The sequence below is a fragment of the Neomonachus schauinslandi genome, chromosome 4, assembly GCF_002201575.2.
Source record: "Neomonachus schauinslandi chromosome 4, ASM220157v2, whole genome shotgun sequence".
In the NCBI taxonomy this organism is placed as follows: Eukaryota; Metazoa; Chordata; class Mammalia; order Carnivora; family Phocidae; genus Neomonachus; species Neomonachus schauinslandi.
Window position 1 is genome coordinate 143,885,194 of NC_058406.1, and position 13,894 is coordinate 143,899,087.

At 37.2% G+C, this 13,894-nt stretch overlaps 1 pseudogene; it reads left to right on the top strand.

Annotated features, from left to right (window-relative positions):
• The first annotated feature begins 3,361 nt into the window (after positions 1-3,361).
• The window catches only part of LOC110578867, an 11,760-nt pseudogene continuing 1,227 nt past the window's right edge, over positions 3,362-13,894 (top strand).

Genomic DNA, 13,894 nt, shown 5'->3' on the forward strand with positions numbered 1-13,894 from the left:
TCATTTATCTGACAGAGAGCACAAGCAGAGGGAGCAGCAGAGGGAGAGGGAGAAACAGGCTCCCCACTGAGCAGAGAGCCCAACATGGGGCCCGATCCCAGGGTCCCAGGATTATGACCAGAGCTGAAGGCAGACCCCCAACCAACTGAGCCACCCAGGCACCCCTGTATTGAAAGTATTTTTAATGATTGCCTATTTTTCAATATATGCTGTTTCTGTATATGATCTTCCTTTATATGCTCTGTAATTTATAGCCCATGAAATATCAAACTGTATTCTTTTGCTGATAGAACCCCATCCTCATTCTTTCTCATTTCGTGTTAAACCTAGAATACATGATACATGAGTTAGCAGAGTACCATTTCCTGCCTTGTCCTTCTCATGTCTTCTTGGGCATTTACTCTCAAGGCTACTCTGGGTCATTTGACGCTTAAGGTTATGCCTCAAGTCACTCAGTCTTTCCAAGGCATCCTGTTCTGTCTGCCTGAGTCAGTTTGTCACTCAGTGACATATTGTCATATATTGTCATATTCTCGCTGGTCTCGCTGGTCACCAATCACCCTGGCCACACTGATGAACACTAACTGGTCGATTATCTAAACTGGTCCCATGCAGCTGTCTCTGGCCTGCATGACGGGAGGAGCTTTTTACTTACCAATAATATCGCATTTGTAGAATAACGTAAGGGAAGCGTATCAGTTTGCTTTGCTGCTGTAACAAATTACCACCAATTTAGTGGCTTAAAACAATGAAATAGGATAGTGTAGGATTTTGTTCATTAGTTGTGAGTGTGTAAAGCTCTATTTTTATGGAGGGCGAGCAATACATTCCTTTCAAATTAAAAAAAAATGCAAAACTATTATTATCTTACAGTTCTGGAGGTCAGAAGTCCGAAGTGGTTCTCACTAGGCTAAAACTGAGCTGTCAGCAATGCTTCACTCCTCCGTGGAGGTCTCCAAAGAAAGTCTATTTTCTCACCTTTTCTAGCCTTAAGAGACCACCCATGTGCCTTCACCCTTCACTCATGTCCCCTTCCTCCCTCTTCGAAACCAGCAGTGCAGCATCTTCAAATCTCTGACTCTGCCTCTCCTGCCTTCTTTCACATATAAGGACTCTTGTGAGTCCTTATTCATATGGAAATTCTTTCCATCTAAATATTCTTAACTTAATCGCATTTGCAAAGTCCCATTTGTCATGTAAGGTAACACATTCACAGGGATTTCAGATATGGTGAGCCACTGTTCTACCTTCCACAGAAGGACTTCCCCACACCATAACACAAAGGCAAATCCTCTTAGCGGTCCTTAGTTGACTCTTAAATTGTGTCTGGTAATGAACAACTCAGTGCAGGCAAAAATCTCAATTCTTAATTAAATTCCTAACTACTTTGTATTAGTAACACAAAACAAACAAAAACTAGAAGAAAGTAAAGTACATGAAAACAAAAGTAATACTCTATTGTATACAAAATACATAATCGCTTGGTAGAAATACCATTAACTTCAACTCAGAGTAATAATCAGAGATAAATAGGTAACTTTTAGTTGGGCCAATACAAGAAAGATCTGCATTTTTATGTGACTTACTTTTTGTTTCTAAAAGTTGAAAATAAGGGTGGCTGGATGGCTCAGTTGTTAAGCGTCTGCCTTCAGCTCAGGTCATGATCCCAGGGTCCTGGGATCGAGCCCCGCATTGGGCTCCCTGCTCAGCGGGAAGCCTGCTTCTCCCTCTCCCCACTCCACCTGCTTGTGTTCCCTCTCTCACTGTGTCTCTCTCTTTCTGTCAAATAAATAAATAAATAAATAATCTTTTTTTAAAAAAGTTGAAAACATCTCTTGAAGATATTAATATATATTTCCATTTAGGAAAAATTTATTAAAATAAAACATATAAGCTCTAAACAAATGTTTCTGTCTTTAAGTTTTCTCCTATTTCTAGTGAGCCAGAGGATTAGAAACATAACCTATACAAAAATGCTTCCCAGGATTAGTCAGTAAGATAACATAAAAGTTTTAAATATTTGAAATTCTTTCATTACAATAATATTAGAGTTTCAGATTCAACCACTGCTCGATTTGTTTTCTCTGAGCAGCTATTCTTACCATCTGCCCTTTTCTTCAATCATAAAAATCACTTATTGATTGCTTACTTTGTTACCAAGCACTATCCTAAGTGTGGGGACATAAAAAGAATAAAGCATGACTTCTGGGGGCACCTGGGTGGCTCAGTTGGTTAATCATCCAACTCTTGATTTCGGCTTAGGTCATGATCTCAGGGTTGTGAGATGGAGCCTGCATGGGGCTGCATGCTCAGCAGGGAGTCTGCTTGAGGCTTCTCTCTCTCCCTTCCCTTCTGTCCCTCCTCACCCCTATTCTCTCTCTCTCTCAAATGAATAAATAAATATTTTTTAAAAAACGAATAAAGCATGATTTCTAATTTTGAGGGGTTTACAGTTGAGTGTGACATACACTTAGAAAATCAAAGCATTTCTTCACTAATGGATATATGAGGAAAACACCATGAAAACACAGTTAAGGGAGCAACAGACACCCGGCTCCACCTAATGACCCGAGATCATGATCTGAGCTGAAATCAAGAGTCGGTTGCTGGGGCGCCTGGGTGGCTCAGTTGTGAAGCGTCTGCCTTCGGCTCAAGTCATGATCCCAGAGTCCTGGGATTGAGCCCCGCATCGGGCTCCCTGCTCCGCGGGAAGCCTGCTTCTCCCTCTCCCACTCTCCCTGCTTGTGTTCCCTCTCTTGCTGTGTCTCTCTCTGTCAAATAAATAAATAAAATCTTAAAAAAAAAAAAAGAGTTGGTTGCTGACTCTGAGCCACCCAGGTGCCCCAGGGAGCATCTAATTCTTAAGCACTTACACCTTAGAAGATAATGTACTTAGTCTCTGCTAAAAATGCTATTACTAATAAGATGAAAGAACAATGAATAGAATGACATCTAGATGTATTAGCAAGTAATAGAATAAAGGAATATTTAGGAATGGAAAATTATTTATGAGCACAGATTGCACTAAAATCATTGTTATTGATACCAATATTTTGATTACTAATCTTATCTCTTTTGGGAAAATAAAATTGCTTCTTTGAGCAACAGATTTCTTTTCCAAACGGTTTTTACTAATACCAATCTGTACGAGTGGAAGAATTCATCTTCCAGGACTGAATTTAACTTCCATGTTTAATTTGAACAAATACGAACTACTTATTGGAAAATGAATTTCTTAGTGTAGGTAGTTGCATGCTTGTCTTTACAAATTTGCTGTAGGAATTCTAAGCTAAATGTGCTTTATAACGCATCATTACTCAAAAGCATATAAGAGTGGTCCTACATTTAAACAAAATACAGCATGAAGCAGTTTACATTTGGAGAGGTAAGGAATTATGATAATAATACTCTTATTATTGGAAAAATTATATGTGCCTTCTCTACAAAGAACATACCAAGTCTACTCAACAAGACTGGCAGCAGTCATTTATAACCGTAAGAGCTATTAACTAAATAAGAGAAAACACAAAACCCAGAACAAACTTGTTTAGAAAGCTCAGCTGAGGAAAGTAAATAGAGATGATGGATGGATAGGCAGGCAGTTGTAGATGATAGATATGCAGATGATAGGTAGTAGGTAGGCAGGTGGGTAGGTAGATAGACAGTTATATAAACGTAGAGACCAGCCATGAGGTAAAAAAAAAAAAAAGAAGGGCAAAATTTCCTGTTCTAAAAAACCAAGCTCAATTGAGCCCACTAATTTTTCAAAAAATGAATTATTTTATTGTATTATTTTAGTAACTTTTCTACTTTCTCTATTATTATAGAAGAATTTTAACATTGGAAAATGGAGAGAGGACAGAGAAGACAGTAGAAACCCCCTTAACTTTGGGGCGCCTGGGTGACTCAGTCGGTTAAGCATCTGCCTTCGGCTCAGGTTATGATCCCAGGGTCCTGGGATCAAGCCCAGCATTGGCCTCCCTGGTGGGCGGAGAGCCTGCTTCTCCCTCTCCCTCTGCTGCTCCCCCTGCTTGTGCTCTCCCACTCTCTCTGTCAAATAAATAGATAAAAATCTTAAAAAAAAAAAAAAACCCCCTTAACCTCATTACCCAGTTATGTCCACTCAAAACATTTACCTGTATTTCCTTCATTGTCTATGCAAATGTAAATTACACATAAACAAAATTAAAATCCTTCTGTAAACTTCGTTTTGTAGATTTCTGTTTTTGTTTTAAAATGTGTTATTATATTTCCCACGTCTTTAAGTAGATTTCAAAAATATAACTTTAATAACTGTACTTCTTGTGAATATTCCATGAGTTATTTACCTAATTTCTCAATATTGGACACTAGTATTATTTCAATTTTTTGCGATTAAAAATGTTGCAATAAGTAAATTGCAATAATTATACAAAATTTATTTCTTCAGTATAAAATGTCTATTAATAAGAGTGGAATTGCTGGGTCAAAATACCTAGACTTTTTCAAAAGGCTCTAAAAAGGTGTCAGTTTGTTTATTCTAGTCTTCCTCACAACAAATGTAATACATAAGAACTTGTGTATCTTTTTTATTTACATAACTTGAATAATTCTATATGCATTTGTCTATATCTTGTTTTTAACCTAATCATTTTTGGAGATCTTTCCATATCAACACATAAAGTTCAGTTTCACTCTTTTTAGATTAGCATTTATTTTCATTGTATGAATTTCCAAATCTTAACTTATCCCATTCCATCATGAGCAAGTACTTCTGGGAGGGCACAGAAGTTCATCATCAGGTAGAAGATGGGAACTCGTGTGAAAACCAGTGTCAGAGAAGCACTGACCTCCCAGAGAGAAATCGGAGTCTATTGGATGAAAAAAGTATAGGGAAATGGTAGTGGGGTGGGGGGCGTGTGTGGAGGGAGCAGAAGATAAGTAAGAATAAGGAAAAGGGAATAAAAAAGTGAGAGAGAAGACATACAATGAGGTAGCTATGTCAAGGAAGCAAAGACATGACCAGAAAGGCAAAGGAAAGGAGAGCTGGCAATGAAAGAGGAACGTCTGTCTATTATCATTATAATTTTACAATTTATAGTTTAAAATATGCTTTGTGTACAGACTCTCATTTCACAGTAAACTTGTGCAACAAATAAGTAGGACAGTTAATACTGTTGAGCCATATAATATCGAAGCTTCAATTTCTTATGAAATATCTGTATCCTTCATTTTTTTTTTAAGTTTATTTATTTGTAGTAATCAAATCAGGTACCCCCAACGTGGGGTTATCATGACCCCGAGATCAAGAGCTGCATGCGCTTCCAACTAAGACAGCCAGGCGCCCCATCCATGCTTTCTATACAGCAACTCAGACTCGCTTGGCTTTGAGGCATCCTGAGAAATACTAATTAGTTGGAAAGGGAAAGGTGGGGTGTCAGGTACAAGAATGAATAGAATTGATAGGTGCATAGGGCAGGCTGTAGGAGCAGGTTAGCTCCATCCCAATGGTCGGGGAAAACTGAAGCATGTTCCAGATCAGATTAGTACTCAAGGGCTTCTGATCTAGCTGTTGAGGCACAGCAGCAAGGGAATCTAGGAGGAACTGATAATCAACGTTAGGAGAGCAGTGATCCAGCTGATGAAGAGTTAGAAACTAGTAATTGGAGGCACAGATCTAACCTCTGTGGAAAAGGGCTAGGTCAGCACCGGCTCCACAAGTTGACGGGCATCAATGCAATAGGCTTACATGCAAGGAGAGGTTGCCACATTAGCAGCAGAAATCAGAAGCTGGGGGCAAGTGGGGGAATCACCCACTCATAGGGATGGACAGATACAGGGAAAGGCTGCAGCATAGAGGACATGTTTATAAGCTCAGCGGTCAGAAGCAGAGACCAGATGGTATCTTTTTTTTTTTAAGATTTTATTTTTAAGAAATCTCGACACCCAACGTGGGGCTCAGACTTACAACCCTGAGATCAAGAGTCATATGCTCTACTGACTGAGCCAGCCAGGTGCCCCCCGATGATATCTTTACCATGCCCTGGTGGATGTGGAGATTTTGATCTATTTCTTGTCCTCATCAGGAAGAGCGGAGTTACAAAACTGAGCCAACTGGGGAAGCCAGGGGTTGGCATAAACTTTATTTCTACCTCGAGTGACAACATTTCTTAACAATAAAGTGGGTTATCTTTGATTACAATAGTAGCTAATATTGTTTACTGAGGGCTTACTGCTTAAGTGAATTGTCCCAATGTTATTCTCAAAGCCACCCTTGAGTAGGTACTGCCTTAGATACATTTTACTGAGGCAGACGCTGAAACTCTAAGAGATCATGTTGCTCACTCATCCTATTTATTACCAGCCTTAAGCGTTAGAATTGGAGTCTCAACCCAAGTCATCTAATCCCAAACCCTTTGCTTTTAAACATAACTGCCTCCGTTATAGAGAGATTGCATATGTCGAGAAATATGAAGCCATATCCAGATGGAAGTATCTATTACAATCCTTTAACCTAATTATTTTCAGCCATAGTCTGCCAAAGTCTACCTTTTTCCATTCTGTTAGGATGATCTGCTCTTGAACCTGAAAATTAGTTGTTCACTTCGACCATCTATCTCGATTTTACATTCCCACTCCTCCTTCATTCACCCCAAGGTTAGCTGCATGTGGTCACTCATCTTAGCTGCTTTCCCTTTCTTTGTCCTCTTCTCCCAAAGGTCTTTACCTATTATTTGAATCATTTATTTCAGTCTCTCCCTATGGAGCATTAACATAATAAAGATTCTTATCACTAAACACAACTTTGAAAATAGCTCTTAGAATTAAATTGGATTATGTTTAATACAATTACCTTCTTTTTTCCCTCTAGGTTTAGTTACAGATTTTTTTTTAAAGATTTTTATTTATTTATTTGAGAGAGAGAATGAGAAACAGAGAGCACCAGAGGGAAGAGGGTCAAAGGGAGAAGCAGACCCCCTGCTGAGCAGGGAGCCCGATGTGGGACTCGATCCCGGGACTCCAGGATCATGACCTGAGCCGAAGGCAGTTGCTTAACCAACTGAGCCACCCAGGCGCCCAATTACAGATCTTTTTTGTATTTTAGAAGTGTATATTACAACCTCTTATTATTTTTAAGCAATGCAGAATTTCACTGCTGAATTTCAAGTTTTAAAAGTAAGATAATCCTTCAGTTCTAAGAACTTCCTGAACTACCAAAATAGTTGCTATTTCAGCCACTGCAGCCTCCCAGGAGCTTTTATGTAGTATTAATTATGTTTCATGTTTTTTCTTTAATTATTAAAGTTTCTGTTCCAATAACTGTAAATTTTCTGGGGTAGTTTTTTAGGCAAAACTTTTTCTTAAACATTTTTTTAAATAAGGAAAGAGTTTCTGTCAGGCAGAAATCAGTCTGGGAATTTACTTTGATGAGCCCACTAATGGTGGGTGAGGCTTTACATGAATACTATTTGGAGATGGAAAGCATCAGAAGAAATCAGAGAGCTGCTCTTCATGAATGAAGGAAAGGCATGTTTTTCTCTCTGTCAAGGAGATGGGAAGAAAGTAAAAAAAATATATATGTAGTTGAATAGATAGAAGCTAAAAAGAGAGAAAGGATCTAGAAAGACCGTAATTTTGCATGACCTGGCAGTAACAAGATAGGAAACAATAAACAAACAAACATACTTTTACATTATCAACCAAGCAAAAAGTATACAAAAATTAATCTCACAAAGCAGTACCTAAGAGCCTAAGAGCCTTAATAACAAAATATTAAAACTGTATTTTTGTTAAAGATTTTATTTATTTGAGAGAGAGAATGAGATAGAGAGACCATGAGAGTGGGGAGGGTCAGGGGGAGAAGCAGACCCCCCGCCGAGCAGGGAGCCCGATGTGGGACTCGATCCCAGAACTCCAGGATCATGACCTGAGCCGAAGGCAGTTGCTTAACCAACTAAGCCACCCAGGCGCCCAATATTAAAACTGTATTAAAGAGGGGTGCCTGGCTGGCTCCGTAGAGCCTGCAACTCTTGATCTTGGGGTTGTAGGTTCAAGCCCCACGTTGAGTATAGAGATTACTTTAAAATCTTTAGGGTCACCTGGGTGGCTCAGATGGTTAAGCATCTGACTCTTGATTTTGGCTCAGGTCACCATCTCAGGGTTGTGAGATCGAGCCCCCAGTAAGGCTTCATGCTGGGTATGGAGCCTGCTTAAGATTCTCTCTCCCTCTGCCCCTCCCCCACTCTCAAAAAAAAACAAGATCTTAAAAAAAACTGTATTAAGGGCATTTAAAAGGGCCAAAACAACTGTGTAGAAAAAGAAATACAACATGTTTAAGGATGAGACATTTGATAGGAGTTAAGGTAAAAGTGTGTGACTAGGAAGGGGCAGTACAAGGACTTTTCTGAGGTGATGGAACGGTTCTGTGCCCTGATTATGGTAGTGGTCACATGAATCTATAGTTGTAGCAAATTTCCTAGAACTACACCACAAACACACAAAAAGAATACTTGTAAGACTGGTGAAATCCAAATAAGATCTATGGTTAATGGTATATTATCAATGGTACTTTCCCGCTTTTGATAAAATACTGTAAAGCTGGCTGAAAGGTACCCAGGAACTCTGTTATTTCTGCAACTTCTGGGTCTAAAATTAAATCAGAATATAAAGTTTTTTAAAAGTCACATTCTAAGAGACTCATAAGTCAAAGAACTCAAAGGAGAAATTAGAAAGTAGTTTGAGCTGAAAAAAAATGATACGATATACAGTATGGTGACTATAGTTAGTAATACTGTGTTGTATGATTGAAATTTGCTGAGTGCATTTTAAGGCTTCTCAATACACACAGACACACACGAAATTTAACTATGTGAGGTGATGTATGTGTTAATTAACCTGATTATGGTAATCATTTCACAGTGTATACATATATCAAATCATTATGCCGTACACTTTAAATACATACAATTTTAGGGGCACCTGGGTGGCTTAGTTGGTTGAATGTCCACCTCTTGATTTCTGCTCAGGTCATGATCTGAGGGTGATGGGATGGAGCCCTATGTCCGGCTCCCCCGCTCAGGAGGGAGTCTGTTTGAGCTTCTCTCTCTCCCTCTGCCCCTACCCTCCTGCATGTGCACGTGTATGCTCTCTCTCTCTCAAATAAATAAATCTTAAAAAAATATGTACAATTTTGTCTGTCAATGATAAGTCAATAAAGCTGATAAAAAATCATAACTGTTGGGCGCCTGGGTGGCTCAGTTGGTTAAGCGACTGCCTTCGGCTCAGGTCATGATCCTGGAGTCCCTGGATTGAGTCCCGCATCGGGCTCCCTGCTCAGCAGGGAGTCTGCTTCTCCCTCTGACCCTCCCCCCTCTCATGTGCTCTCTCTCATTCTCTCTCTCTCAAATAAATAAATAAAAAATCTTTTAAAAAATCATAACTGTTGTTTTTAAAATAAAAACAAATAAATATTAAAAATAAATACTATAAATACTACACTATAAAATACTTTCATGTAATATTTTAAGGATGAAATATTAAAATTTAAGTTAAATGTTGAATGTTGAAAAATTAAAGTAACCATTATAAAAGGATAAGAGTGGAATTGTCTGAGGAAATATGTAAATAGTAACCAGTACTAACCAGACAAATAGTTATAGCTGAAACTTTAATACTGTTAAAAAAGAATATAATCTTCTGTTTATTTTACTTGATAATTTATAGCTTTTGTTTAAGTGGTAAATTATTGTAATTTGTAGCTGTTTACAAAATAAATTTAATTTTTCTTTAAAATCTAAGAGAGTAAAGTGTTGGAAATCTTTGATGTGTTTTGGTTTTTCTTTCCCAGAGCTTTTCATTCTTAATTCTACTTGCCATGCTACTCAGAACAGGCACCACTGATTACCTAATTTCAGTATAATCAAAATGCTAGAAAGAAAGTACCTTAATGACATGTCTTAAGGCTTCCTTGATATAAACATCACAATGACAAAATCTGATCTTTTTCCCATCATGATAGATAATGCTGATTTAAGTTAAAATCTAATTTTTTTTAAACAAAATTAAGGGCATTACATGAATGCCTGCATAGACAATAACAGTCCTGCCAAGAAAATTACATTACCCAGTGCGCTATGCTAATCATTGTAATTGGTTGCGGGGAGTGGGTAATTACCACAACAAACAATGGAGTTGATTTTCAACAGCAATTCCCTGTTTCATATTTGAACTCTGGCTACTTCTTGTGCTGAAAATTTTGTATTATCTTCTGAAGCATTCTGCCTCAATACTTAGATTCCCAAACTCTCATGTTCCTTTAGAATCTAACTTCCTTTTACCTTTTATTCCATGTCTATTCTCTGTTAACCTACTAAGTGCTTTGATAGTAACAACCCAGTCAAGTGTCTCTGATCACAATTCCTGGTACACTAGTGGGAAACATTTAAAAAAATGGAAGAAACTTCAGGAGAAAACCCCACATTTAGAAAAATGAAGCCAAATCTATTTTCTAAAGGAGTTAAGTAAAGAAGCAAATCTTGAGATCAAGCAAATAACATTTTCAGTTGGCCCAAAATACACTTAACCCAGAACAGGTTAAGTGTGCTCTCTCTCTCTCTCAAATAAATAAATCTTTAAAAAAATGTTTGAGGGCCAATTAAAAGAAATATGTGGCAACACAGGGCAGGTCAAACAACTATGTTAGACCAGATTCAACCCTCTTGATATCTGTTTCCTTCATCCTAATGAATATTTCTCATTTTAAATTGATAGAATCTTTGCCCATTAACACTTAGGATATTTAAAGGCAGATGACTGTCTATTTGGTTCCTTGCACAGTACATAACAGGTACTTAAAAAATATTAGTTGAGTAGACTGACTGAATGAAACCATCCACACTTCATTATATGGTTCAAAAGTCAGTTATTTAATTTCTATGAAGAGACAAAAATTGAATAATGATTTATTTATGTATTTGGTAACCATAACAGTGAGCAATTTTGAGCACTTTCTATGTACTAGACATTTTGTAGGTATCACCCTACCAAATCATTACAATGATTCCATGTAGAAGATTATCATTGTCCCCTAACTTCTCCAAAGGGTGAGTAAGCTACAGAAGTAATAAAGAGAAGAGATATAAAATAACCTAATTCTGACTCCAAGTCCCATCTATTAATCATTATATTATTATTCTATATAAATTTGTATTAAAGAACAACAAAACCACAATAAAGACCTAAGAAACAGATAGTGTTTTGTTTTGGAAACTGACACTGGTTTTGGACCAGCTGGGTAACATAAAAGAATAGAGGTATAATGAAAGGTAAGAATTTGGTGAAATCCAAGGACCTCTGGAAAAGCTGTAGGTTGGGAAAGAAAACTCAAGGCCCCAGAATGAGAGGAGAGATTTGCCTTATTGAAAAGCAATGGGAAACACTGAGGGTAGCTGGAGGGAAAAGGGGTGGAGGGATGGGGTAACTGGGTGATGGACATTAAGGAGAGCATGTGATGTAATGAGTACTGGGTATTATATAAGACTGATGAATCACAAGCCTGTACCTCTGAAACCAATAATATATTATACATTAATTAATTGAATTTAAGTTAAAAAATGTTAAAAAATAAAAAATAAAGCCCCAAAATAAAAAAAAAATAGTATGATGTTGGAGGAACAGTTTTCATAGATATTCTTTAGTAGTTGGAGGAAATTCTATGCTATTCCTAGTTTGCCAGATTTTTCATGAATCAGTGTTGATTTTTTCCAAAAGCTTTTTATGTCTTGAATTAATCATGTTGTTTTGAATTAATCAAATTATTGATTAATTATTGAATTAATCATGAATTAATCATGTTGTTTTTTCTTTTTTTTTAGTATGTTGAATTTCACTAAATGATTTTTTTTTTTTAATATTAAGTCAACTCTACTTTCCTGGGATAAACCCTATTTGAACATATTGTATCCATTTTGTGTATAGTTGAATTTGATTTTCTAATACTTTGTAAAGGATTAATCATGAGAGATATTGCTTTGAAATTTCCCTTTTTGTAATATCTTTGCTGGGGTTGGTATTATGTTTATGCAGGCCTCATAGAATGAGATGGGGAATGATTCCTCCTGCAATTTTCTAAAAAACAGATTGTGTAGCACTGATGTTATTTATCCCTTTAGTGTTTGATAGAATTCACCAGAGAAAACTTACAGACTTGGTATTTTCTTTTTTTGAGATGTTTTTAAATAATAAATTCATTTAAAAATACATATAAGACAAAAAAAAAAAGAAGAAGAAAAGCAGTGAAAAGCTGAGTGCTCAGAATCAGAAAAAAAGCTATCTGGAGAAGTTATTTCCAATCCTGGCTGCATATTAGAGTGATCTGGGGAGATTTAAAAAAAATACACCTGCTTGGTCCCAATAGTAGACTTTTTGGAAAAGAGACCAGGACAACAGCATTAGAAACAAAACTAATCATCTCTTCAGATGATTCCAAAATACAGGCAGATTGGGAATTTCTGCTTCAGATTATCCAGTGATATTCAAATTAACTCCTTGAGGCTCATCAGAGTAGGTAGGATTCTACGCCACTCATTCCGTTCAGTCTCACTGGCTCTGTTCTTATCTGTTTCATATACTGGGCTTCTGCATAAGATTTCGTTTGAAAAGTAGTTTTATGGTAAAAAACAAAGAGATGGCTTTTCATCTTTCTGTCCCCCTCAGTTTAAATTGGAAACTGAGGCATAGAGAGGCTAATACAGAGGCTGCCACAAGACACTTCGACTTCGAGAACACATCTCCATGGCTTTGCCCAGAGACAAAAAGGTACCTAGGTATGAGGTATAAGGCACTGGACACTGGAATGCTGCTGTGGTGCTACCCAAGGGCTCCACAAAAGTCCTAATCAGTCATAACAGAAATAAGAAATAAGAAAAAAACAGCCCAACTCAATTAATCTTGGGCAAGTCCCTCTAATTGATGGAAATTAATTTGAATCCAGAATCCTATAAGAGATAGAAGAAATAAAGTACTTATCTTTCCAGTCCTTGAAATTTCTTTCACTTTTAGGAAGAAGTTGGAATGGATGCTGAATACCAATTGCCATTCCCACTACACCAGGTCCCATCATGTTAGGATTCTTAGCTAATGCCACATGATTGTTTAGTGATAGGCAAAGGAAAAAGGAGAGAAAAATTATAAGGGAAGAAGAAAGATAATTTAGTGAGAAGGATTTAGAAATGGGCAAGAAAACAAAAATGAGACTTGAAAACATTGCAACTGAAAATACTTGAAAAAGTTGAAATACAATATAAATTAAGACACAAAGTAGAAAGTTAAAAGGCCAAAAGAAAAAGCACTATAAGGTGTTTCTCTTCACTTACTGGTATTATCTTAGTTGCCATTGGGTAAAATCTCATTGTGGGGACAAGATCTGATCTTTTGTTTTCTAATTAACACTGAGGGCTGATTTGAGTCTGAGAATATTGATAATAAAATATGGGACAATGTTTCCATAACTGTATGAAGATGAAAGGGACCTTAAATGTTCTTTTATTCATCTTTATTATTGCTAAATGATCATCCAGTCCATGTTTGATTGATTAAAATGTTTACTAAATGACTTCTGTGTGCGCAGCACTACATTAGGTAATGAGGACAAAAATGTGAAGAAGGTGAATCTAGTTAGTCTGTGCTTCGTGGAAGTATATTCAAATACACACACACACAAAAAGAAGAAAAGTAGAAGTATTTTTTTTTAAAGATTTTATTTATTTATTTGAGAGAGAGAATGAGACAGAGAGAGAGAGCATGAGATGGGGGAGGGTCAGAGGGAGAAGCAGACTCCCCGCTGAGCAGGGAGCCCGATGCGGGACTCCATCCCGGGACTCCAGGATCATGACCTGAGCCGAAGGCAGTCGCTTAA